This window comes from Schistocerca gregaria, chromosome 4, assembly GCF_023897955.1.
Source record: "Schistocerca gregaria isolate iqSchGreg1 chromosome 4, iqSchGreg1.2, whole genome shotgun sequence".
Lineage (NCBI taxonomy): Eukaryota > Metazoa > Arthropoda > Insecta > Orthoptera > Acrididae > Schistocerca > Schistocerca gregaria.
The window spans coordinates 551596505-551622974 of NC_064923.1; the positions used below are offsets into that span (position 1 = coordinate 551596505).

The 26470-nt window shown below is 44.3% G+C and overlaps 1 protein-coding gene and 1 non-coding gene across 2 annotated transcripts in view; both read left to right on the forward strand.

The window, feature by feature from the left end:
* LOC126267806 (sodium/potassium/calcium exchanger Nckx30C) overlaps positions 1-26470 on the forward strand; it is a 1385039-nt gene that overhangs the window by 114706 nt on the left and 1243863 nt on the right. The window lies entirely within an intron of this gene.
* Positions 1171-1242, forward strand: Trnat-agu (transfer RNA threonine (anticodon AGU)). The gene has a single exon. It is a non-coding gene; the product is annotated as a tRNA-Thr (tRNA).

Here is a 26470-nt window from a genome sequence, read left to right on the forward strand (position 1 = left end):
CGACCACTGGCGACAACATCGATGTACTGTGGAGACCTCACGCCCCACGTGTTGAGCAATTCGGCGGTACGTCCACCCGGCCTCCCGCATGCCCACTATACGCCCTCGCTCAAAGTCCGTCAACTGCACATACGGTTCACGTCCACGCTGTCGCGGCATGCTACCAGTGTTAAAGACTGCGATGGAGCTCCGTATGCCAAGGCAAACTGGCTGACACTGACGGCGGCGGTGCACAAATGCTGCGCAGCTACCGCCATTCGACGGCCAACACCGCGATTCCTGGTGTGTCCGCTGTGCTGTGCGTGTGATCATTGCTTGTACAGCCCTCTCGCAGTGTCCGGATCAAGTATGGTGGGTCTGACACACCGGTGTCAATGTGTTCTTTTTTCCATTTCCAGGAGTGTATTATCCGCTGCTACGACGTCGTCGAAAATCTGCAAGTCTTTCTGTTTCGCCTTAATTTTTTTAAGGAAACAGCGGAAAATCTTATTTATAATTCTTAAATGATATTCGGACTCAATAGCTCTCTAGGTAACGAGTCACTTAGCTCTGAAGCGCCCTCGCGCTCAAAGAGAAATCGGGAAGGTAGATAGAGAAGTGAGACATGAGTGGGAGAGGGATAAAAGCTGGGAGGGAGACAAGCGCAAATAGCACGTGGCTGGTGTGACGGTACGGTCGTTGACAGGCCCAGCCGCGGATTTAACGAGGCAGATCGGTGGCGGCGTGGCCAGGTGGCGGCTAATGCCAGGCTCTCGGGGAACGCCGGGGCTGACCCAGTGACCTCTGGCCTTCCGGCCGTCTTTCACTCTCGCTCTGCCGGAAACACCACTCCGGGCGCTGACGAGCCAGCTACGGCGCAAACTCTCCTGCCCTATGGAGCTCGAGTGCAAACATTCCCGCCCTGTTAGCATTGCAAACATTTGTCTTGTTACGTAGTCTTGTTTCTTTCTCTGCTAAGGGCGCTAGCCACGGGATTATTACTGTAACATCAACTGCACACACGTTTCAACGTAATCTAATAGTTGTACAACTCAGCAAAATTCTTCTATGATCCGTACGTGCAAACTGAAGCGACGAATGAAAATTTCTACAAAGGTCGAGATTCGAACCAGGATCTCCTGGGGGGGGGAGGCTCCTACGGTTGTACGTACAATTGTACGAAGCCACTCTGCCAGGGTGGCGTAGTGGTTAGCGAACCTGCCTAGTGAGGAGGAGACCTGGGTTCGATTCCCAGCTTTGGTACAAATTTTCTTTCGTCGCTTCAATCTGCATATGTGCATCATAGCTGTTTGAGACTTGAAAAGTCTGTGAGACCATATAATTTCCTTCCAAACCCTTCTACGTGTGAACCCTCATCAGCATGTTTAATGACAGCCGACGCAATCAGGGTGATTACATGTAGTATGTAATTTCACTGCTGCACTTCTTAGCCTGAAGTTGTTAAGTGACAGCGGAATCTTAAATGCCCGTATAATGCATGAACGACAGGGTCGTGAATAAGGCAGTCTGCAGGCTGTTTCAAAAGAGACTCGTCCGATTTTGCAAAACTATATCTTCAACATGAATGCAGGAAGAAACTTCGAGTAATTGGCAGAAAAGACTACAGAATTTTTATCATCATCATCATCACCGTAATTAGCATTCATGGATTGGGTTCGAGGAACCTGCTTCAGCGTTTTATCTTCATCATTTCCTGGGCCGACGTACTGTCCCTATCCCTTTTGGGATATACTGCAAAACTTTTTGGAATATCTGCCTTGTTGCATTCTGTCTCTACATGTTGCTTCCATTTCTGCTTATATAAAATATTTCTGCTTATAGAAAATTTTTTAAGCTCATTTGTAATAATCTTCGTTTCTTATTCTTCCGCCGGCCGTAGTAGCCGTACGGTTCTATGCGCTACAGTCTGGAGTCGAGCGACCGCTACGGTCGCAGGTTCGAATCCTGCCTTGGGCATGGATGTGTGTGATATCCTTAGGTTAGTTAGACGACTGATGACCTCATAAGTTAATTCCCATACTGCTCAGAGCCATTTGAACCATTTTTTCTTATTATTCGGTTTAATTTATGTCCTTTAACTGATCTGAGGAATTTCATTTCTCTCGTCACTATTCGATTTATATCTTCCTCGTTTGCTACCTAAGATTCTGACAAGCAAAGTAGCACTGGAACAGCTATCGTTTTATAGAATTGCAGTTCCGTTTCTTTAGCTGTCGTTTGTTTAAATGTTCTTTATATTGTCCTACTGACACCCTGAAATTTTGCTGTTTTATTGTTTATATCTTTATCATAATCTAAAGAAATTTCTCAGTCGAGGTAGTCAAAATCATCAACAGTTTTGTTTCCCATTACTATTTTTGAGTGCACGTGTTGTTTTCCTCTGAATGCCATTCCTTTCTCTTTTTTATAGACACACTGAAATTATAATTTGGTTTTATTTAAAAATATTTATGTGTATTATTTCTTCTGAAGTGGCTGTTATAGTCTGATCGTCAGCATACATTAATGTTTTTATATAACGATCCTTATCTGATTTTATTGCTTTGTTATTTTCTGTTTTCTTATTCTATTTTTTAAGCATGACATTCATATACAAAGTAGAATTAAATTAGAAGAACCTTGTTTAGCTGGTAGATTAGCTGCAATGTTATTCTTAGTTCACTGTCCCTGTTTCTATTTTTTTTTTATTGAACAAGCTTCTTATGGCTCATATCAAGTGCCGTTCAATTCCTTCTACCTGTTTTAATTTCAAAAGAACTATTCTATTTTATAAGAGTATTTCTTCTACATGCGTGCACATACAACCTTTTGGTTCTTTCACAATTATGTGTGAGATCACGTATTCATTTACTTTCCACAAATGTTCAAAGTGTCCTCAGCCAGACACGCGAATAACATTCAGATGATAATCAAACCTGCCCAATAAATTTGCGAGTTGCGTATGCTTACCACATTTACTGCATGCGCTATGCAAAGTCGCAGTTCGCCCGAAGTTGTTGGAAAGAGAGGTACGTAAGCGGAGTCTCTCTCGTAACCGCCCCCAGGACTTTCCTAAAAGAAAAAAAAATCAGATACCATTGACATGAGATCATCCGACCTTTTAGGGTGATGATGCAGTTTCATAGTAGCGTTTGTTATTGAAGCATCTCATCAGAGTACAATACTTAGTTCTGTGAGTTTCTTGTAAGAAGCGACTTATTTTTATTTCCTCTGTGCTCCCATAGTTCGTGCGTGTTTGTCTACTCATCAGGCCGTCTTTGGTATGGATAGGAACTGTGATTGCTGTGTCCAGATTTTGAGCTGAGGTAGCAACCCTTTGCTCATAGCTCCAGGTGGTGTTGGCTTTCGTCACACAGCTTGATGCTGTTGCCACTGGGTATCACTGTGGGGGACCAGACGCCGGGATCCGAAGGACGTCCTTCATGTCCCATGTGGCCCACTACTATGGTCGCCCTGGGTACTGTTTGCACTGACGTTGACGCCTCATCTATACTCGAGTGAGTGGTCGTCCGAAGGTGTGGCACACAAAGAAAGACTTTGTAGGGGACTGGTAGGAGGGCCTCCCTGGTTCATCTGGCTGCTATCTGTGGCTAGCAGGGATCCTGAGGTAGATGATTTCGCTCGCTCTATTGCAGAGGAAGTCTCTCGACCAGCAAGGTCTGCGCACTCACAGAGGGAAGGATTACTGGTATTTGGGCGCTCCAATGTTGGGCGCGTAATGGGGCTCCTTAGGGATATGGCTGCCGAGGACGGGAAGGAATCCAGCGAGTGCACTATGTGCATAACTAGAAAAGACATTCCACCAGTGGAACGTGTGCTTCCGAATGCCATGAAGAGTGTAGGGTGCAACCAACAGCAGTGGGTCACTTCGTATTGGAAGAGATTATGTCTGGTTTTGGGTGACTAGCAGAAGTGGTAAAGATTACCAGCCTTGCTTGTGAGATAAAAGTGGAGCTGACCATCGTCGAAAGAACCGACTATGGTCCTTTTGAACAGAGGTGACAAGATGGTCTGAATCGGAAGCTCAGACGGTCCTGCGACCGTGTTGGCTGAAGATTCATCGACTTCCATTGTCGTAAGTTTTCGGGTTCCGATAATTGTAACGGGTCCATCACACACAGGAAGCGGCTACATGGCTAGAGAGGGCAGTGTGGAAGGGTGTGGGCGGTTTTTTAGGGTAAAGGAACTTACGAATCTACAGGAAGAGCTTCAGTCTAAAAGGGTGGAGGGCAAACACTGGACGAGGATAGACCTAGCAGCAGTCGGTATCATAGTTATTGTAGCTGTGTTGGGAAAGAACCAGAGCAACAAGCGCTATTAGAAAGCACTGTGTCTCAAATCGTTGTATGTACGGAAATCTGGCTGAATCCGGAAATAAATTTAGCCGAAATTCTTACAAAGAATCGTGTTCAGAAAAGATAGATTAAATAAAGTTGGTGATGGAGTATTTATTTCTGTCAGAAGCAGTTTACCGTGTAGTGAAATTGACGCAGAGAGATCCTGTCAGTTAGTATGCGTGGAGGTTATACTCGACAACTGGAAAAAATTAATAACTCGTTTCTTTTACCGATCCCCAGACTCAGATTATTCAGTTGGTGACCAGTTCAAAGAAAACTCGGGTCTTATTTCAAGTGCGTGTTCCACTCCTACAGTTCCAGTTGGTGGTGACTTCAGTCTACCCTCGACATATTGGCGAAAACAATTGATTAAAGGCGGTGGTTGACTTGGAACATCGTCTGAAATTCTACAAAATGGTTTCTCATAAAACCATTTTGAACAGTTTGTTCAGGAGTCCAGTGGAAGCGTAAATGGTTGCGAAAACCTACTTAGCAGCAAATAATCCTGAGGAGATAGGGATCATCAGGACAGATACAGGTATTAGTGACCACAAGGCTATTCCAGCGAGTCTGAATACCATAACATCGAACCAAAAATAAGCACAAAAAATAGCTATTTAAAAAGCAGATAAAAAGTCGCTTCATGCTTTCCTAAGATGCTATCCCCACTCCTTCCAGACCGACTGCTTAAACATAGACCAGTTGTGTTTTAATTCAAAGAAATACTATAGATGGCAGCTGTGAGATAGATACCAAAAAATTAATGAGAGATGGTCCTGATCTCCCACGATACACAAAAAAATTCAGAACACTTTTGCAGAAGCAAAGCTTGCTGAATTTAAAAATAACACAAAATCCTCAAGACTGGCAAACTTTTACGGAAGCGCGAAATTTCTCACGAACTTCAGTGCGATATGCTTTTAACATATCCACAACGAAACTCTCTTTCGAAATCTGGCAGAAAACCCAAAAAGACTCTGGTCCTACTTAATTATATCAGCGACAATACACAAACTGGAACGATAACATAGGTAATGCAAATCAGAGACTGCGATATGTTGGCAGAACACACAGAGACTGCAACACATCTACTAAAGAGACGGCTTACACTAGGCATGTCCGCCCTCTACGGGAACACTGCTATCCGGTGTGGGATCCACAGCAGATAGGATTTTTGAAAAAAGGTCAGAGAAGGGCAGGTCGTTTTGAATTTCGCAAATAGGAGAAAGAGTGCCACGGAAATTCTAGACGGATTGGGGTGACAATCACTAAAATAAAGGCGTTTTTCATTGCGGCGGTAGCTTCTCATGAAGTTTCAATAACCAAATGTCTGTTGGCGACCATTTAAATAGGAAAAAATGATCATCGTTATAAAATAAGAGAAATCAGAGCCCTCACGGAAAGATTTACTTGTTCGTTTTTCCCGCTCGCTGCTCGAGAGTGGAACGGTAGAGAAGTAGAGTGAAGGTGGTTCGATAAAACCTCTTCCAGGCACTTAGTTGTGAATTGCGGAGTAATCATGTAGATGCAGATGGGGATGCAGATGTGAGTTCCATACGTTTCTTATGCCCGATCCGTCGCTGAGTCAGCTAACTGTTAAAACATGCTCTTACACGCTGGTGCCAGTGCTGTAGTACTCCGCCCTGTTGAAAAATGAAATTTTCTACGTGTGCTCGCAGTTGTCAAGAACTCCACGTCTGCATCGTACACAAGGTAAGCAGTTGCCATAAGCAAGCGTGCTAGCTGCTTCGGGGGAATCTATCGTCAACCACATGAGCTGGCATCTTACAACTGACGTTAATTTTATGTTCAATATTTAGGTTAAAATTCAATGCGAATTTCTATCTTCATTCATATGGAAGTTATAGTCTTGTAAGTCATCTGAACCTTTTTGCAAACATTCTGTACTTCTTCGATCGAAGTGCCTGATTGTTTTTGTACTTAGTGTGTGCAGTGGATCAGATATAACCTGCTGCTGTGGTATAGCATCGTTACGCATTCTACATAGCATTCTGGATCCCGTCGGCGCTTCGTTGTTCTTTTTTGGGTAGTGTTTACTACCGCAAACAGTGGCGCAGATGCTGATGTAATTGCTGCCAATTGCCAGTAACTGCTGGGAACTAGGACAACGAGAGTTCTCAAATGTACTCAAGGACCATGTTGCAGACCGTTTTGCGATCTCAAAGGATTCTTCATGTTAGAGATGTATGGCTACCTACTTATAACGCGTATTTAGGACGTAAGAATGGAACTGTCATACTAGTGTCACACCCTAATTAAAATTTTATTTTCAATATATTTACGTCATTTACAATTGCAGCGACAGTCACAAGACAGTTAACTAACGACTTAATACGGACGTCACATCAGTCTAGACGTAATTGACAATGGTGATAAATGCCGAAACAGTCCGTCGTGAATAAAGATTAGTTTGGTGCATCTATTCTAATAAACATGTCGTTATCGGACAAATATTATGCTGCTGGCCTTAAGAAAAACTGTTATTTATCGGTCTTGGCGTGTGAAGATTTCTTCGGCTACCATACATTGCAGATCGCCCCAATACTGAGAATGTCAGGAATATATAATCATTTAATCCGTTAATGCCTATAGAATGTTCTTATGGATATGCTCGGCGTGTCTTTGAGGACCACTAATGAAGTTGGTGCTGCTATTTCACGAATGTTATTTTCAGAATCAAAATCTACAAGTTAAAATCGCTATCGGCAGCAGAATTGGTGTTTGATATCGTTTCAGTCGCAGACAACGTTAGAGAGCATGTCCTATGTGCTCGTTACCGTGCTCTTAGCAACCACATTGGAAATCATGTTCACAACTTGGGTAGCTTTGCCGGCTTGGGTGGCCCAGCGATTCTAGGCGCTTCAGTCTGGAACCGCGCGACCGCTACGGTCGTAGGTTCGGATCCTGCCTCGGGCATGAATGTGTGATGTCCTTAGATTAGTTAGGTTTAAATAGTTCTAATTTGTAGGAGCCTGATGACCTCAGAAGTTAAGTTCCATAGTGCTCAGGGCCATTTGAACCGTTTTTTTCGGTAGCTTTCACGTGTCATGTGTGGATGTCTTAACCACGTAGAAACATTTCCGCCAGGCCGACCTACTTGCCACGCAACCCATAACGCGAACTCATCAATCGAAATAAAATATTCCATTTCAAGTGTGCATAAATCCACAGAAATTTCTCAGAGAGTTCCCTATCAAGGATCTGAGTTAAAAAGTAAGATCGTGGTAGGTCTTCCGAAACCGACACCCAGTGACAGATTATTATTGGTGCCGAACCGGGATCCGAACTGGATATCACGACTTCCGCAGAGAATGGTCTCACAGACTCTGCTACTCAAGCACGACTCGTGTCCTTCACGTCTACCAGTACCTCTCTCCTTCCTAAAAACACTTACAGGTCTTGTCGAAAAAGCACTCCTGGAAATAGCATATTGCGGGGAAATGGTTTAGCTCCTATGTGTTGTTGTTCAGCGGAGTGTGCATCGTTCTGAATGTTGCCGGAAATTAAAACTGTGGTCCTTTCTAAATCTGTTCATCCTGAAATAACTAGAATACAAAATTTATTATTCCGTAAGACCTTGAAAACTAAGAAGTTCATGTTCGTAAATGATATTTACTCTATATTCCCTTCCATATACACATCCATACATTCCTATGGAACATCTACAGTTGCTCCTTAAACAGCAACTGTAGATGCTCCATAGGAACGTGTAGATGCTTATACGGAAGGCGATTTATAGTAGATACTAACGTGACGTTGAGAAAACGTCGATTTCCACACTTTAGTGGGAATAAAATCTCTTATAAATTTGTGACGAGCTACTGTTCTAGGATATGGAACTCAGTATATCTCGCCCAACGAGTTTGACTTCAGACTAGAATTCAGAGCATTTATCGCGTTAGTGTTGCATGCAAAACGCACAAATACGTTTATAAATCATAACGCTATACATGAAAGTGCATCACGAAATGTGCCGCATTATGTTTTACACACATGTTTATTCATGAGAAAAAGAGCATTGGAGAGCTGAAACAAATCCATTTTATCTAGATGTTTCTTTCACATACAGTTCGCGTGAAAGTTTACGAAACCCTCTATCTACCCCCCGGTTCCGTTACCGGTGATGCTTCGGTACTGTGCTGGCAGTTCCATTGGTAAGATGTGTGTGTGTGTGTGGGGGGGGGGGGGGGGGGGGAGAGGGAAGGGCGGAGGCGATGGGCGGGCAAACTCTTCAGTTCAGACGCACAACAAAACGCCTCGATGTAGAAGTCTCTTATGTATCAGTTCTCCTCTTTAATTTACCCAGCGGATTTGTCCAGTGGTGAAACATCTGACTAGTATTCAGGAGAAGGACTGCTCGAGTTCCTTCTGGCCATCCCGATTTATGTTTCCTGTCGTTTCCCTAAATCACTAAGGAGAATGCCGGGGTGGTTCCTTTCAAGGGCACTGCCGATTCTTTTCTCCATCCTTACTCTCTTTGAGATTGTTCTGCGTCTCTAACGAATGGTTCAAATGGCTCTGAGCACTATGGGACTTAACATCTGTGGTCATCAGTCCCATAGAACTTAGAACTACTTACACCTAACTAACCTAAGGACATCACACACATCTATGCCCGAGGCGGGATTCGAACCTGCGACCGTAGCGGTCGCGCGGTTCCAGACTGAAGCGCCTAGAACCACTCGGCCACACCGGTCGGCGTCTCTAACGGCTCGTAGTCGTTTGGACCATAATATTCCTTCGTCCTTAATATTCACTTAGGCACTTCAAAGCAGTATTCGTTTCTGGGCGCCGTGTTTTATGAGACAGTATGAAGATATGAGATCAGCGACAAAACTGACATCAACACAGAGTAGAACACAGAGTGAAGGGCTCCTGCAAAATAAAGCGTTACTGAAAGAGCGAGGAGGATACAGCAAGAGAACAGGCAAAGATAGTATTCTCGCTAAATGAAGTCTAGTAGTACCAAGTAAATGCTTCAGGCTGGGAAATTTCTGAGAATATACAAGTAGAACACAGCATTGTACGTACAGAAAACCTGGGAAGACAAGAATCGAAGCGTTTAAAATGTATTACAGTACGACACCTAGGATTAAATGGACTGATAGAATAAGAAATGAGGAGGTTCTCCGCAGATTAGGTAAAGTAAGGAATATGTGGAAAACACTGACAAGAAGGACAGACATATTGATAGGAGGTGGCTTAAAACAAAAGGCAATACCTCTTGTGGTACTGGGGAAGGAAAAGAAGGCAAAAGTTGTGAGGAAATACAGAGATTAGAATTACAGAACAATTAATTGGCGATGTTGCGTGTAGGTACGGGTTTGAGATAGATCAGTTAGTACAAGAGAGAAAAGCCTGGTGGGCCACATCAAACTAGTCGGAAGACTGAACAAAAATCTGTTTGCCTGGGAGAACTACAGTGCAGTTCCCACAACCTCCTGCAAGGATTGCAAACGGCGCACGCCACTATAAAACCCTGTATTATCCCGACGTGAGTGCTGCATACCGAGTTCCACTTGCGGCCGACCATAACAGAAACGCTGTACGATAGTTAAGCACATTATGAGACTGACACGTGGCAAAACGTTCATACCCTACCAAAAGCTTAGGATTAACCACTACATGGTAAAATTACAAGTATTAAAAACTTTAGCTTTTGATTTTTTTTCTAAAGCTTTTAATACATTTCAACCCTTTAACACTACAGACCTAAGTACCCTATGCAAACGGACAACATTAGTTACACGAAATAGTGCAAGAACACACAATACTATACTACCTTCGGCAACATTCGGGAGATTTCGTTTACCTTCGCCATTCTGTTTTGCACTCAGTTTGGAAAACGTTTGCCACCTATTTATTTCCAGGATTAAAGACGAATGGATTCTACCTACTTACTTTCAAAAAATGGCTCTGAGCACATGGGACTTAAGATCTGAGGTCATCAGTCCCCTAGAACTTAGAACTATTTAAACCTAACTAACCTAAGGACATCATACACATCCATGCCCGAGGCAGGATTCGAACCTGCGACCGTAGCGGTCGCGCGGTTCCAGACTGTAGCGCCTAGAACCGCTCGGCCACTCCGGCCGGCTACTTACTTTCAGGATGAAACTCAAAACATCAGTTTGATAGACAGAAAGATGGATCACGATCAGAGAAAATGGAGGAAAGCACGCTGTTTAATGCAACAATAAACACACACCATAGATTGCAGATTATCCACACTTGCATATAATGTAGCCCAGTGCCCAGAACAAGGTTCACCGAAGATGAAGATATTATACAGAAATTACACGAAACTGAGTGTTAAAAACAAGGGAAGCCTTCCAGTGACACGCGAATAACACAAAACAAGAATTGAGGTAAACCCATTCCTTAGCCCTGGCCAGTTCACAAACAGATAAATTACATTTAGCGTAATATTTCCAAAAAAGATAAAACGTGTATAAAATTCATATGAGTACGTGAATGTCTGCGGCAGAGGTTACAGGTCCAAGCGTGGTATTAAAACACGGAGTGATGAACAATAACTGAAGAAAATTTCACCAGCCAAAATCGTTAAGAAATTACTTTATTGGATGGCCGTTTTCGACAGAGCTATGCTGTCATCAACTGATCTTATGCTTTAAAATTTTTACAACATATTGTCCATCAGTCGTTTCACACTGCTATGCACTTTCCCCTACCATAAAAATCACTACACATCGGCATATCAAATAGAAAAGTATTATTTACAAACTAAACATAACTACTTTACGCCGATTGTAAGTGTTAGTGTTCATCACCAAGTTTCACGGTGGCATTGTGGCACCTTGATTTTCTCGAGGTGACTATTCTACATATGGTCTGTTCGGGGTAGTAATCGGAATGAAATACAAGGTTATACGTATCTCCGGGATTTCAGAAGACAACTGCGCGGAACTAAAAGCCATCAGTGGACAGAGTATCTCTCCAAGTTTCGATTCGTAATACCCGCCTAGGCATAGTTGCAGTTGGGGGCAGGCGTGCCAAAATAAGTTCAAAAATAGTTCAAATGGGTCTAAGCACTATGGGACTAACATCTGAGGTGATCAGTCCCCTAGACTTAGAACTACTTAAACCTAACTAACCTAAGGACATCACACACATCCATGCTCGAGGCAGGATTAGAACCTGCGACCTTAGCAGCAGCGCAGTTCCGGACTGAAGCGCCTAGAACCGGCCCCGAATAAGTAAACAAAGGATCCATTCCATACTGTCGCATCAGATTGCAAAGGGCGATCAAAAAGTTCCCGTTCGAAGGCCGTACTGTTCAGAATTGTTGGGCCAACCAGGAAAAAACCGCAGCGAACATTGAGGACGATGCATCAAGATGAAGATACCCATTTGATAAGTCACCGTGTCTTGAATCACGATGAAGTCTGTTACTGCTTGTTGCGCATCCTTGTCCGTCAGGAATCGTCACCATTCGAGGCCTTCTACTGAAGGACCGAAGGTGTGATAATCACATGGGCGGGTGATCGACTGTCTTCCACTTAAATAGTCGTAACGTCTGCTTTACGACATTTGCGATAAGGGGACATGCAGATACTCATCACGGAACTTGGCACCTCATTCCCCAACGGTGGTTTTCGGAGGACGTGCCCCACCACACACATTCTTCATTCGTCGATGGATGTCTACCGTGTTTGTTCTTCGGCAGACAGGAAAAGAATAATAGCAAGTTGGTTCTGTTTGGACGCGTTTGGGAATAATTTCGCCATAGTTCGCTTTTCCGCATTTACCGCACGCACTTTGGAAAGACACGAATGCCTCACTAATCCCATTCTTCTTGTAGCAGGACTATTCAGAAAGTAATGTACAATCGGGTGCGAAATGGAAACCACACTGAAAACCCGATGAAGCTTTGCACAGATTCGTTGCGCAGTGTCTCTAGTATGCACGTCGATCGCCTGAGGTGGCTCTTTTCAGTTGTGAGAGCAAAGTGAGCACTTAAAGATGTCTAGAAAATAGTGTCGTCCACCAAGTATAGATGCGTGGACACAGATTTCGCCTGCACGCATTTCCTTCTTTATTACAATTCTCGTCAGGACATTGCAGGGGCAATAATGACGCTCCTGTAGCGTTTTCTATGGGAAGTGTTTTATCGTCCGTCGTATAGCTCAGACGTAGCTCCCTCTGAATTTCATCTCTGCTCAATTGAACCACTCCCTATGGCGACAACATTTTGGCACTGGCAACGACTGCAGACCAACGCAGAGAAGGGGGGGAAAACACAGGAGGCTGCCTTTTGTGACAAGAGTATTGAACGTTGATACAACGCTACGACACATTTCTAGGTTGGAACGGCGACCATGTAGAGAAGCAACCTGGAAAGAGTAGCTAAGTGTTGCAACTAAAACATTTTTGAATTCCACTTTGGTTTCCACGTAGCGCGTGCAGACAGGTAACCCGGTGAACAGATTTCCAAAGTGGGCAGCTGTCGTAAGAGCAGCAACGACTTCAGTAAACTGGAGAGATATATTGACGGTTGTTGCGTCACAGACTATGTCCATTTTAAATACCTGTAATGCAAGTTAAAAACTGGGAAGATGCTCAATCCGTTGATATGTGCCTACCATTTGTATGTCTTGCAGTTTGCGTGCAGTCATTTTCTGTAATACTGGAGGTACATACGCTGACATAAGTATAAGAACAACAATATGTTTACTAGTTCTATCCTTTCTACAGGTATGCACAGAAAGTAGACATAAATACAACAGGTATAAAATGATGTTGAGTGTTCTGCTAAACATGTAAAATCATTGTTTTTCCACTACCTGAAAGAACGAAAATAGTTTGTTTACATCCTGACATAAGTATTCGAACAGAGAACAGGTAGTATTTAGTTATCATCTCCTCTGAATGAATTCACTCTACATACTATATGGTGACTAAAGAATCCGTATCTCTCCGCTTTGAAGAATTTCTTTCAGGTGGCCGTTAGTTCAGATGTGATATTTCCTAACACGATCTTCGACTACGTTCCAGATGGTCCATATAGGATTTAAATCTGACAATTGGGGTGGTGTCTTCAAAGCGTGGGCAGCGTTGTAAGCTTTCCAAAGCTTGACAGTTTCAGAAATGTGCTTTGGATCAATGTACTTTTGGTAGTAATAATTATTTCATAATCCTACCTTCTCTGTACTCATCTTAACATTTTTTCAAGACTCCTCTAGTATTAAAATTTGTTTACGATCCCACCTACGAACACCTATTTCCCACCGCCTGATGAAGCCACACTGTCTCAAGCCATCATACTGCTGCCTTCATGTTTCACTGTAGCTAATATCTTCTTAGGTTCCCATTCTCTATTATGTAGCCTCCACACTGTCGCATGTCCATTACCAAGTATACCACAATTTGTTCTAATTCTACAACAAAACAAGATCCCAGAATTATGTTGGTTTTTACCACATACTGCTTAGCACATTCTAGACGCTTTCTTTGGTTGATACGATTAACATGTGGTTTCTCCCTAGGCACTGTTTAAAACACGTTCAGTTGTTCTTGTGTGGCAGGCAGTGCCAAAATACTGTTCAATACTTCCTCTAATCTCATGTGCCATCACCCTTGGAGTTTACTTCACCATTTTTATTATATGCTTCCTATCTCTAGTAGTAAATTTAGGAGGAGCGCCACATCTCGGGTTATTCAGAACACTATCAGTCTGTCTGAAGCGCTGAATGATGGAGAACTCCATTATTCTGCTGACTACGCTGGCAATTTCAGACAGAGATTTGCGTTGTTTGTACAAATTAATTACAATGTTTTTCTCTTCCGCCGTTGTCTTCTTGCCTTTAGGCCTCATTTCACTTGTGAAATCTTACGAGCTCACTACAACTAGGAGCGACTATTTCGTGGCAGAATATCGATACAACGGTTGTGTAGTGGTGGCATAAAACATGCATCGGATCATGTGTCTCTCTGCTTGTTTGGATACGCCCGAAAGCTTATCTCCTCCTACAAGTAGGTCTGCAGCGTAAATATAGCGTAGAATGCATAATAAATAAATGAGTTATCATACTTCGAAAGTAGTTTAAGAGACCCACAATGGTAACGTTTATATATTTGCAATACTACCAAATAAATATTACGTTCTTTGTAATGTATACGATGTAAAGTATTATACACTGAAGCACCATAGAAACTGGTTTAGGAGTGCGTATTCAAATACGGAGATATGCGAACAGGCAGACTATAGTGCTGCGGTCGGCAACGCCTATATAAGACAACAAATGTCTGGCGCAGTTGTTAGATCGGTTACTATTGCTACACTCCTGGAAATTGAAATAAGAACACCGTGAATTCATTGTCCCAGGAAGGGGAAACTTTATTGACACATTCCTGGGGTCAGATACATCACATGATCACACTGACAGAACCACAGGCACATAGACACAGGCAACAGAGCATGCACAATGTCGGCACTAGTACAGTGTATATCCACCTTTCGCAGCAATGCAGGGTGCTATTCTCCCATGGAGACGATCGTAGAGATGCTGGATGTAGTCCTGTGGAACGGCTTGCCATGCCATTTCCACCTGGCGCCTCAGTTGGACCAGCGTTCGTGCTGGACGTGCAGACCGCGTGAGACGACGCTTCATCCAGTCCCAAACATGATCAATGGGGGACAGATCCGGAGATCTTGCTGGCCAGGGTAGTTGACTTACACCTTCTAGAGCACGTTGGGTGGCACGGGATACATGCGGACGTGCATTGTCCTGTTGGAACAGCAAGTTCTCTTGCCGGTCTAGGAATGGTAGAACGATGGGTTCGATGACGGTTTGGATGTACCGTGCACTATTCAGTGTCCCCTCGACGATCACCATAGGTGTACGGCCAGTGTAGGCGATCGCTCCCCACACCATGATGCCGGGTGTTGGCCCTGTGTGCCTCGGTCGTATGCAGTCCTGATTGTGGCGCTCACCTGCACGGCGCCAAACACGCATACGACCATCATTGGCATCAAGGCAGAAGCGACTCTCATCGCTGAAGACGACACGTCTCCATTCGTCCCTCCATTCACGCCGGTCGCGACACCACTGGAGGCGGGCTGCACGATGTTGGGGCGTGAGCGGAAGATGGCCTAACGGTGTGCGGGGCCGTAGCCCAGCTTCATGGAGACGGTTGCGAATGGCCCTCGCCGATACCCCAGGAGCAACAGTGTCCCTAATTTGTTGGGAAGTGGCGGTGCGGTCCCCTACGGCACTGCGTAGGATCCTACGGTCTTGGCGTGCATCCGTGCGTCGCTGCGGTCCGGTCCCAGGTCGACGGGCACGTGCACCTTCCGCCGACCACTGGCGGCAACATCGATGTACTGTGGAGACCTCACGCCCCACGTGTTGAGCAATTCGGCGGTACGTCCACCCGGCCTCCCGCATGCCCACTATACGCCCTCGCTCAAAGTCCGTCAACTGCACATACGGTTCACGTCCACGCTGTCGCGGCATGCTACCAGTGTTAAAGACTGCGATGGAGCTCCGTATGCCACGGCAAACTGGCTGACACTGACGGCGGCGGTGCACATATGCTGCGCAGCTAGCGCCATTCGACGGCCAACACCGCGGTTCCTGGCGTGTCCGCTGTGCCGTGCGTGTGATCATTGCTTGTACAGCCCTCTCGCAGTGTCCGGAGCAAGTATGGTGGGTCTGACACACCGGTGTCAATGTGTTCTTTTTTCCATTTCCAGGAGTGTAGAATGGCAGATTATCAAGATCTAAGTGAATATGAACGTGGTATTATAGTCGGCGCACGAACGATGGGACACACCATCTCCGAGATACCAATGAAGCGTGGATTTTCCCGTAGACCATTTCACGAATGTACCGTGAATATTAGGAAGCCGGTAACACATCAATCTCCGACATCGGTGCTGCCGGAAAAAGTCCGCAAGAACGGGACCAACGACAACTGAAGAGAATCGTTCAACGTGGCAGAAGTACAACCCTTCCGCATAATGCTGCATGTTGCAATTCTGGGCCATCAATAAGTGTCAGCGAATCATTCAGCGAAACATCATCGATAAGGGCTTTTGGAACCGAAGACCCACTCTTGTACCCTTGATGACTGCACGACACAAAGCTTTACGCCTGGCCCGGGCCCGTCAATGCCAACATTGGACTGTTGATGACTGGAAGCATGTTGCCTGGTCGGAAGAGTCTCGTTTCAAATTGTATCAAGCTGATGGAATATAAAAAGGTTTTATGTGAATTTCATATGTAGCCATACATTTGTACATACTGGAATACTCCAATGGTTTCATTCAGTACCGATGTTTTGCCTCCATTTATTTTGTTTTGTCTCTCCTCTCCTAGAGTTGTTGTTTGGTTACCTAAGAGGACTGCAACCGTTTATCGCTGGCAACTGCCTGTTTTAAATTAATATCGCAGCGTAAAATTTCGCACTTTGAGAATAGTTACGATCTAACCAGAGGAGGATAGTGACAGAGTGTGTGCCGAGGACACGACAGAAAGAAAATATCGGCGAGGCTAACGTCTTTAGAAGAGCTGCCTGTTCGCTAAATTTATTACTTAGACTGGGGTTGGCTCTAAGGTTAGCAGAGGAATGCGACGCCATTGTCAAAGAAAAGGCAAATGTTTTGCTAGTCGAGAAGGGTGTTCAAAAATACTTTGGTCAAAAATCAGGGAGCACATGTAATGAAACGGATCGATAGTGTTCCACAATATTGACAGCATTTAGTTTCGCTGTTTATGGCAGCATATTGAAGTATAGGATAGTAGACATGGAAGAACCCTGGAGATACTAGAAGGTATCAGATAGATTATATAATGGTAAGACACAGATTTAGGAACCAGGATTTAAATTGTAAGACATTTTCAGGGGCAGATGTGGACTCTGACCACAATCTGTTGGTTATGACCTGTAGATTAAAACTAAAGAAACTGCAAAAAGGTGGGAATATAAGGAGATGGGACCTGGATAAACTGAAAGAACCAGAGGTTGTACAGAGTTTCAGGGAGGGCATAAGGGAACAATTGACAGGAATGGGGGAAAGAAAAACAGTAGAAGAAGAATGGGTAGCTTTGAGGGATGAAGTAGTGAAGGCAGCAGAGGATCAAGTAGGTAAAAAGACGAGGGCTAGTAGAAATCCTTGGGTAACAGAAGAAATATTAAATTTAATTGATGAAAGGAGAAAATATAAAAATGCAGTAAATGAAGCAGGTAAAAAGTAATACAAACGTCTCAAAAATGAGATCGACAGGAAGTCCAAAATGGCTAAGCAGGGATGGCTAGAGGAGAAATGTAAGGATGTAGAGGCTTATCTCACTAGGGGTAAGATAGATACTGCCTACAGGAAAATTAAAGAGACCTTTGGAGATAAGAGAACCACTTGTATGAATATCAAGAGCTCAGATGGAAACCCAGTTCTAAGCAAAGAAGGGAAAGCAGAAAGGCGGAAGGAGTATATAGAGGGTTTATACAAGGGCGATGTACTTGAGGACAATATTATGGAAATGGAAGAGGATGTGGATGAGGATGAGATGGGAGATGCGATACTGCGTGAAGAGTTTGATAGAGCACTGAAAGACCTGAGTCGAAACAAGGCCCCGGGAGTAGACAACATTCCATTGGAACTACTGACGGCCTTTGGAGAGCCAGTCCTAACAAAACTCTACCGTCTGGTGAGCAAGGTGTATGAAACAGGCGAAATACCCTCAGACTTCAAGAAGAACATAGTAATTCCAATCCCAAAGAAAGCAGGTGTTGACAGACGTGAAAATTACCGACAATCAGTCTAATAAGCCACAGCTGCAAAATACTAACACGAATACTTTATAGACGAATGGAAAAACTAGTAGAAGCCGACCTCGGGGAAGATCAGTTTGGATTCCGTAGAAATACTGGACGCGTGAGGCAATACTGTTGGGAAGGGAGTAAGACAGGGTTGTAGCTTCTCCCCGATGTTATTCAATCTGTATATTGAGCAAGCAGTAAAGGAAACAAAAGAAAAATTCGGAGTAGGTATTAAAATCCAGGGAGAAGAAATAAAAACTTCGAGGTTCGCCGATGACATTGTAATTGTGTCAGAGACAGCAAAGGACTTGGAAGAGCAGCTGAACAGAATGGACATTGTCTTGAAAGGAGGGTATAAGATGAACATCAACAAAAGCAAAACGAGGATAATGGAATGTAGTCAAATTAAGTCGGGTGATGCTGAGGGAATTAGATTAGGAAATGAGACACTTATAGTAGTAAAGGAGTTTTGCTATTTAGAGAGTAAAATAACTGATGATGGTCGAAGTAGAGAGGATATAAAATGTAGACTGGCAATGACAAGGAAAGCGTTTCTGAAGAAGAGAAATTTGTTAACATCGAGTACAGATATAAGTGTCAGGAAGTCATTTCTGAAAGTATTTGTATGGAGTGTAGCCATGTATGGAAGTGAAACATGGACAATAAATAGTTTGGACAAGAAGAGAATAGAAGCCTTCGAAATGTGGTGCTACAGAAGAATGCTGAAGATGAGATGGGTAGATCACATAACTAACGAGGAGGTATTGAATAGGATTGGGGAGAAGAGACGTTTGTGGCACAACTTGACGAGAAGAAGGGATCAGTTGGTAGGACATGTTCTGAGGCATCAAGGAATCACCAATTTAGTACTGGAGGGCAGCGTGGAGGGTAAAAATCTTAGAGGGAGACCAAGAGATGAATACACTAAGCAGATTCAGAAGGATGTAGGTTGCAGTAGGTACTGGGAGATGAAGATGCTTGCACAGGACAGAGTGGCATGGAGAGCTGCATCAAGCCAGTCTCAAGACTGAAGACCACAACAACAACAATAGGATAGTTGAGACTGAAAAACTAACGAGCTGCACTCTTCTCTCACTTACATCTGCACAACAAAAACCCAGTTCGTTTCTTCTTTACCATTAAACACGATATTTTTCTACGAAGAGGCCACGAAAGAACCCATAAAAACTGCTGAGTTTGTTGTTGAAGACTACGTTGAAGACTACAGTGCTCCTCTTTCGTGACACTGTCTCAGTAAATATTTATGTGTCAGCATTCAGTATAAATTCTGAGACGTGATGTCGATGATAGTCGGCTTCTTCCAGTATTGATTTGTCACTTCTGCAATTTTGTACAGTTGCTTCGTTTTAGGAAGTTAACAACTGAAGCTACTGTTCAGTTGATCAATTTGTTCATGGCGAGGAAGCGCTGGACATTGCATGTCAGCAGAGAACTATTGGTATTTTGCTATTTGTGGTAAGATCTTATGGGACCAAACTGCTGAGGTCATCGGTCCCTAACCTTACTCACTGCTTAATGTAACTCAAACTAACTGAAGCTAAGGACAACACACACACACCCATGCTCGAGGGAGGACTCGAACGCTGACAGAGGGAGCCTCGCAGGCCTTGACAAGGCGCCTTAGACCACATGGCTACCCCGTACGGTAACAGGGGACTGTTCTACATCTACATCTACATCTACATACATACTCCGCAATCCACCATACGGTGCGTGGCGGAGGGTACCTCGTACCACAACTAGCATCTTCTCTCCCTGTTCCACTCCCAAACAGAACGAGGGAAAAATGACCGCCTATATGCCTCTATACGAGCCCTATTCTCTCTTATCTTATCTTTGTGGTCTATCCGCGAACTGTAAGTTGGCGGTTGTAAAATTGTACTGCAGTCAGCCTGAAATGCTGGTTCTCTAAACTGCCTCAGTAGCGATTCGCGAAAAGAACGCCTCCTTTCCTCTAGAGACTCCCACCCGAGTTCCTGAAGCATTTCCGTAACACTCGCGTAATGATCAAACCTACCAGTAACAAATCTAGCAGCCCGGCTCTGAATTGCTCCTATGTCCTCCCTCAATCAGACCTGATATGTATCCCAAACGCTCGAGCAGTACTCAAGAATAGGTCGTATTAGTGTTTTATAAGCGGTCTCCTTTACAGATGAACCACATCTTCCCAGAATTCTACCAATGAACCGAAGACGACTATCCGCCTTCCCCCAACTGCCATTACATGCTTGTCCCACTTCATATCGCTCTGCAATGTTACGCCCAAATATTTAATCGACGTGACTGTGTCAAGCGCTACACTACTAATGGAGTAAGCTACTGCACTACTAATGGAGTTCAAGCTGATAGAGGGTTTGTAATTGTGTGGGCGTGTGCATTTGGGGTGATATTGGGCCCATGATACGTCTAGATACGACTCTGATAGAGGGCATGCACGAAAGCTTCCTGTTGATCACCTACATTCATTCATGTCCATTGTGCGTTCCGACATACTTGGGCAATTCCAGCAGGACAATGCGACACCACACACGTCCAGAAATGCTACAGAGTGGCTCCAGGAAGACTCTTCTGTGTTTAAACAGTTCCGCTGGCCAACAAACCTCTCCGAAGTGTGGACATTATTGGGCATATATGGGATGCCTCTCAATGTGCTATTCGGAGAAGATCTCCGTCCCATCGTATACTTTTACGGATTTATGGACAGCTCTGCTGGATTCGTGGTGTCAGTCCCCTCCAACACTACTTCAGACATTAGTCGAGTCCATGTTACGTCGTGTTGCGACACTTCGGCGTGCTCGTGGGCGCCCTACATGATATTAGGCAGGCGTAGCAGTTTCTTTGGCTCTTAAGTGTATTATTCTAGTACATCTATTGACCTCTGTACTTAAGGATAACCTTGTAAATAAAGCGAGTGGGACTAGACAGATGAGGAACAGGGAGGCGCTGCTAATGAGATTCACTGTCGGAAGCTGGGGCGGCGTGCGAGCGGCCCCGCGGGCGTCGGCATCGGCGTCGGCGTCGGCGTCGGAGGCGGCGGTGTCCGGGTCCCGGGTCTGGGCCTCGAGTCCCGCGGGCAATCAATAGCCGCGCGCCGGCGGCAAGGCGAGCCGAGCCGAGGCTACCACAGCTCAGCAGAGCAGGCGGCCGGCCGGGTACCTCCCACTCAGTCTGCGCTGCAAACGGAAGCGATCACGTGGAGCACAGCTGCGGAAATTAACCGAGCCGCATAGATCTCGCCAGCAGCTGCGACTGGCGCTCTACTATTTTCTTGCACTTGTAGGATTTGAAGATAAGTGCCCGGACATCAACTTCCAAAAGCAGTATGACGCAATCTTGAAAAAAAAACCCTTGAAAAAATCATCTATGAATTTGATTTCTAAACGCCGTAAACTACAAAACACTTCTGGTTCGTTGGGATGGGTATCGGTACCTGACAACGTAAACTCCCCATTGCAGCGCCCTCAGATATAGTGGTAAAAACTGAACATAGATCAAGCATGAAAGCAAGAAGAAAATGTACTAAACGGTGAAAAAGAAATACAAAACAGAAACAGTGAGTGGTCCCACCTAACAATGTGTAACTTCGGGAGAACTGCAAAAACCACGGCGTCGTGGTTGTGTGCTCATGGTGCTGCGCTGCAAAGCAGGAGATCCGTGTTCAATTTTCTGTTGTTGCCCTTTCTTTCTTTTCACAAATGTATGAACTGTCTGTCCGGTCATTGGCGTGTTTGTCCTCCTTCTGTAGTCTTGGGAATTGTCATCCTATACATTGGTTCTACAACATGAGTCATTTGGTAACAATATACACACATCAAAAAAAGTTTCGCACCACCCCGGTTCCCAGAACTCCTGAAGACAGACGTTGATTGTGGATATTGTATCACAGACACAGTCCCTTTGAATCTTCCGATATGCTACTAGATCCACCCAAAGATGTAAACAATCATGCATGAGCAGCGCCTGTTAGATGGAGGGAGTCCGACAGCCTATCAGTTCCAGTCATTTCACCGGGAAGGAGGTAAATGGCTCGTGTTGTCTGTAGTTCAATCATGCCTAGACGGTCAATACCACGGTTCGATCGCGTTCGCATTATTACTGTGTGCCAGGGGGGCTCTCAACAAGGGAGAAGTCCAGGTGTCTCGGAGTGAACCAAAGCGATGATGTTCGGACATGGGGGAGATACAGAGAGACGGGAACTGTCGATCAGCCCAAGGACTATTACAGCAGTGGATGACCGCTACCTATTGATTATCTCTCGGAGGAAGCCTGACAGCAAGGACAACATGTTCAATAATGCTTTTCGTGCAGCCACAGGACGTCGTGTTACGACTCAAACTGTGCGCAATAGGATGCATGATGTGCAGCTTCACCCCCGACGTCCATGGCGAGGTCCATCTTTGCAACCACGACACCATGCAGCGCGGTAGAGATGGGCCCCTAAAGATGCCGAATGGACCGCCATGGAATGGCATGACTTTCTCCTCACCGCCTTAGACACAGTATGCAGCGAATGCAGCAAGGTGCAGGTTCCCTGCTGTATTGGGGTGGCATTATGTGGGGTCGAAGTACGCCGCTGGTTGTCATGGAAGGCACCGTAACGGCTGTACGATACGTGAATGCCATTCTCCGACCGATAGTACAACATATCGGCAGCATAGTGTCGAGGCATTCGTCTTCATGGACGACAGTTCGCGCCCCTATCGCGCACATCTTGTGAATGAATTCCTTCAGGTTAACGACAACGCTCGACTAGAGTGGCCAGCATGTTCTCCAGCTGCTACCATAGAGTGGGAAATGTGGTGAAGGATCAAAGATTCTAGAACTTTTGAAATGGTATTCAGAAGGCTAATGGGCCTGTTGTTAGCAGGGACCATAGGATCCTTCAGGGGCTTGGGGATGCCAGTCAGTTTGGCCTACTTCCACTATGGGGAGAAAAGGTCAGTTGTGAGACAGCAGTTCAGGTTGCTGGTAAATGTGACCAGTGCGTTCCGTGGGAGCTGGCAGAGAAATTTGGTTAAGATGCCATCGAAACCTGGAGCCGACTGCCCTCTCTTCCACTGGACAATCCGTTGGATTTCCGCTGGGGACGTAAGGTGAGGGGCATTCTGAGGCGGTCTTTGTCTGAAAGCGGCAGTGGCTGCCCAAATATCAGGTTCATTCTGGACTTCATCAGGCGTAAAGTTCTGGAAGCGTAATTGGATCTGGGCCTCAAATACATCGACCCCTCCCCTTTCTAACACAAAGGGGGCATCATAATTTAAGCCATCCACTGTGCAGATAGGACGGTTGGTCTTCACTGCGGAGTGTCATAGGGCTCAGACAACAGCCCATTCTGATTTATACTGGAGGAGTAAGGCAGACATCTTGTCCTCCCATTGTTCTGTTTTACAATTGGTGAGGTGGTAGCAGAATTCACAATGAAGACGCTTCATCTTATGCTTATCCCGAGGGTCTTGAAACTGCTTTCACCATCTGTGGTAGTGGTTCTTCTGGGATTTGAGTTCGCGCAATAGCAGAGGCAAGACATCCATTTGGATTAAAGCCCTTGGAACAATGGAAGTAGAAGCTTTTATCGCCTTCTGGATTTTCGTGGTTAGGTAATCGACCAGATTGGCAGGCGTTGTCAGGTCAAGGTTGGTAAGGCAGAGGATTGGTAAGCAGGGCACATGTGCTGCTGGAGTGGATTGCTGACCCCATTTGAGGATACAAAAATTGATTTTCACCACGCTAATTAAAACAGAGCACTGCTAAAAACACAACGATTAATTAGCATTTGCAAACTGCAGTGATCTACACCAATTATTCAATAGTATAAAAGCAATGAGAATAATTTAAAAAAAAATTAAAAGAAAAACATTCTTATGGCCCCAACTTTATATTAATAAAACATTACTTTACAGAAATATAACTGCAACATAACTGCAGATCTAAGCTCACTAGTTGTGAAATTAAGCCAATTATCAGGCTTTGTTAATATGAAAAATAACAATTTGTGAAAGCTATTAGGTTTCAAAAATACTCAAATAGAAAGAACTCATAAACACTTGAATGAACTATTATGGAAAACATTTGGCAATATGATGTTATGATAGCCTGAAAGATCTATACAACAATCAGCATATTCTGTACGTTTGGCGTTCACATCAGGCGCGCGTCTGAGCTCTAATGACAACAAAAGGCAAGGGGGGCTTGCGCACACCTATAGCGGCTTTTGGAATACACAAACGCAGTATTAATACACATTTCACTAAAATACGAAAACTAACAGCCAAGCACTGGGTATCGCCAAATGCAGGAAGAGATGTTAAACGTTATAGTGTGACAACTGCAGTTACCATTACAGCAATAGTTTATTACTCTTCAGTGATGTGAAATTTCACTTGGTAAATTTATAAACCTCAACTAGTTCAAGGTGATAATGACCAGACAATCCACGCATAACCTTAAATACCAAAGCACCGTTTGACGCCGCCAAATTGTTACTATTATCGCTGCCAACAAGTAAGAAGTTTGCATCATCATCATCATCATCATCATTTAAGACTGATTATGCCTTTCAGCGCTCAGTCCCCCTTATAAAATTCCTCCATGATCGCCTATTCCGTGCTAACATTGGTGCCTCTTCTGATGTTAAGCCTATTACTTCAAAATCATTCTTAACAGAATCCACGTACCTTTTCCTTGGTCTGCCCCGACTCCTCCTACCCTCTACTGCTGAACCCATGAGTCTTTGGAGAACCTTGCTTAAGCCTGTTCGCTCTATCTGCTACATCTATAGAGTTCATTCCCAGTTTTTCTTTGATTTCCTCATTGTGGACACACTCCTGCCATTGTTCCTATCTACTAGTACCTGCAATAATCCTAGCTACTTTCATATCTGTAACCTCAACCTTACTGATAAGGTACTCTGAATCCACCCAGCTTTCGCTCCCATACAACAAAGTTGGTCGAAAGATTGAACGGTGCACAGATAACTTAGTCTTGGTACTGACTTCCTTCTTGCAGAAGAGAGTAGATCGTAGCTGAGCACTCACTGCATTAGCTTTGCTACACCTCGCTTCCAGTTCTTTCACTATGTTGCCATCCTGTGAGAATATGCATCCTAAGTACTTGAAACTGTCCACCTGTTCTAATTTTGTTCCTCCTATTTGGCACTCAATCCGTTTATATCTCTTTCCCACTGACATTACGTTCGTTTTGGAGATGCTAATCTTCATACCATAGTACTTACATTTCTGATCTAGTTCTGAAATATTACTTTGCAATCTTTCAATCGAATCTGCCATCACAACTAAGTCATCCGCATATGAAAGACTGCTTATTTTGTGTTCACACATCTTAATCTCACCCAGCCAGTCTATTGTTTTCAACATATGATCCATATATAATATGAACAACAGTGGAGACAGGTTGCAGTCTTGTCTTACCCCTGAAACTACTCTGAACCATGAACTCAATTTACTGTCAACTCTAACTGCTGCCTGACTATCCATGCAAAGACTTTTAATTGCTTGCAAAAGTTTGCCTCCTATCTCATAATCTCGTAGAACAGACAATAACTCCCTCCTTGGAACCCGGTCATATGCCTTTTCTAGATCTATAAAGCATAGATACAATTCCCTGTTCCAGTCATAACACTTCTCCATTATTTGCCGTAAGGTAAAGATCTGGTCCTGACAACCGATAAGAGGCCTAAACCCACACTGATTTTCCTCCAATTGATCCTCAACTAATACTCGCACTTTCCTTTCAACAATACCTGTGAAGATTTTACCCACAACGCTGATTAAAGAGATACCCCTGTAGTTGTTACAATCTTTTCTGTTTCCATGTTTAAAGATTGGTGTGATTACTGCTTTTGTCCAGTCTAATGGAACCATTTCAATTATCCTGTGTAGCCATTTAAGATCTGACATTCCACTGTATTTGATGAATTCCAACTTAATTTCATCTACCACAGCTGCTTTATCGCACTGCAATCTATTGACCATTTTCACCAGTTCCTCAAATGTGATCCTATTTCCATCCTCATTCCTATTCCATTTTACATCGAAATCTGAAACATTACTGATCGTATTTTCACCTACATTGAGCAACTCTTCAAAATATTCCCTCCATCTGCCCAGGGAATCCACAGGATTCACAAGCAGTTTTCCTGACCTGTGCAAAATACTTGTCATTTCCTTCTTACCTCCCTTTCGAAGACTGCTAACTACACTCCAGAATGGTTTTCCAGCAGCTTGACCCACAGTCTCCAACCTGTTTCTAAAGCCTTCCCAAGATTTCTTCTTGGATGCTGTAATTATCCG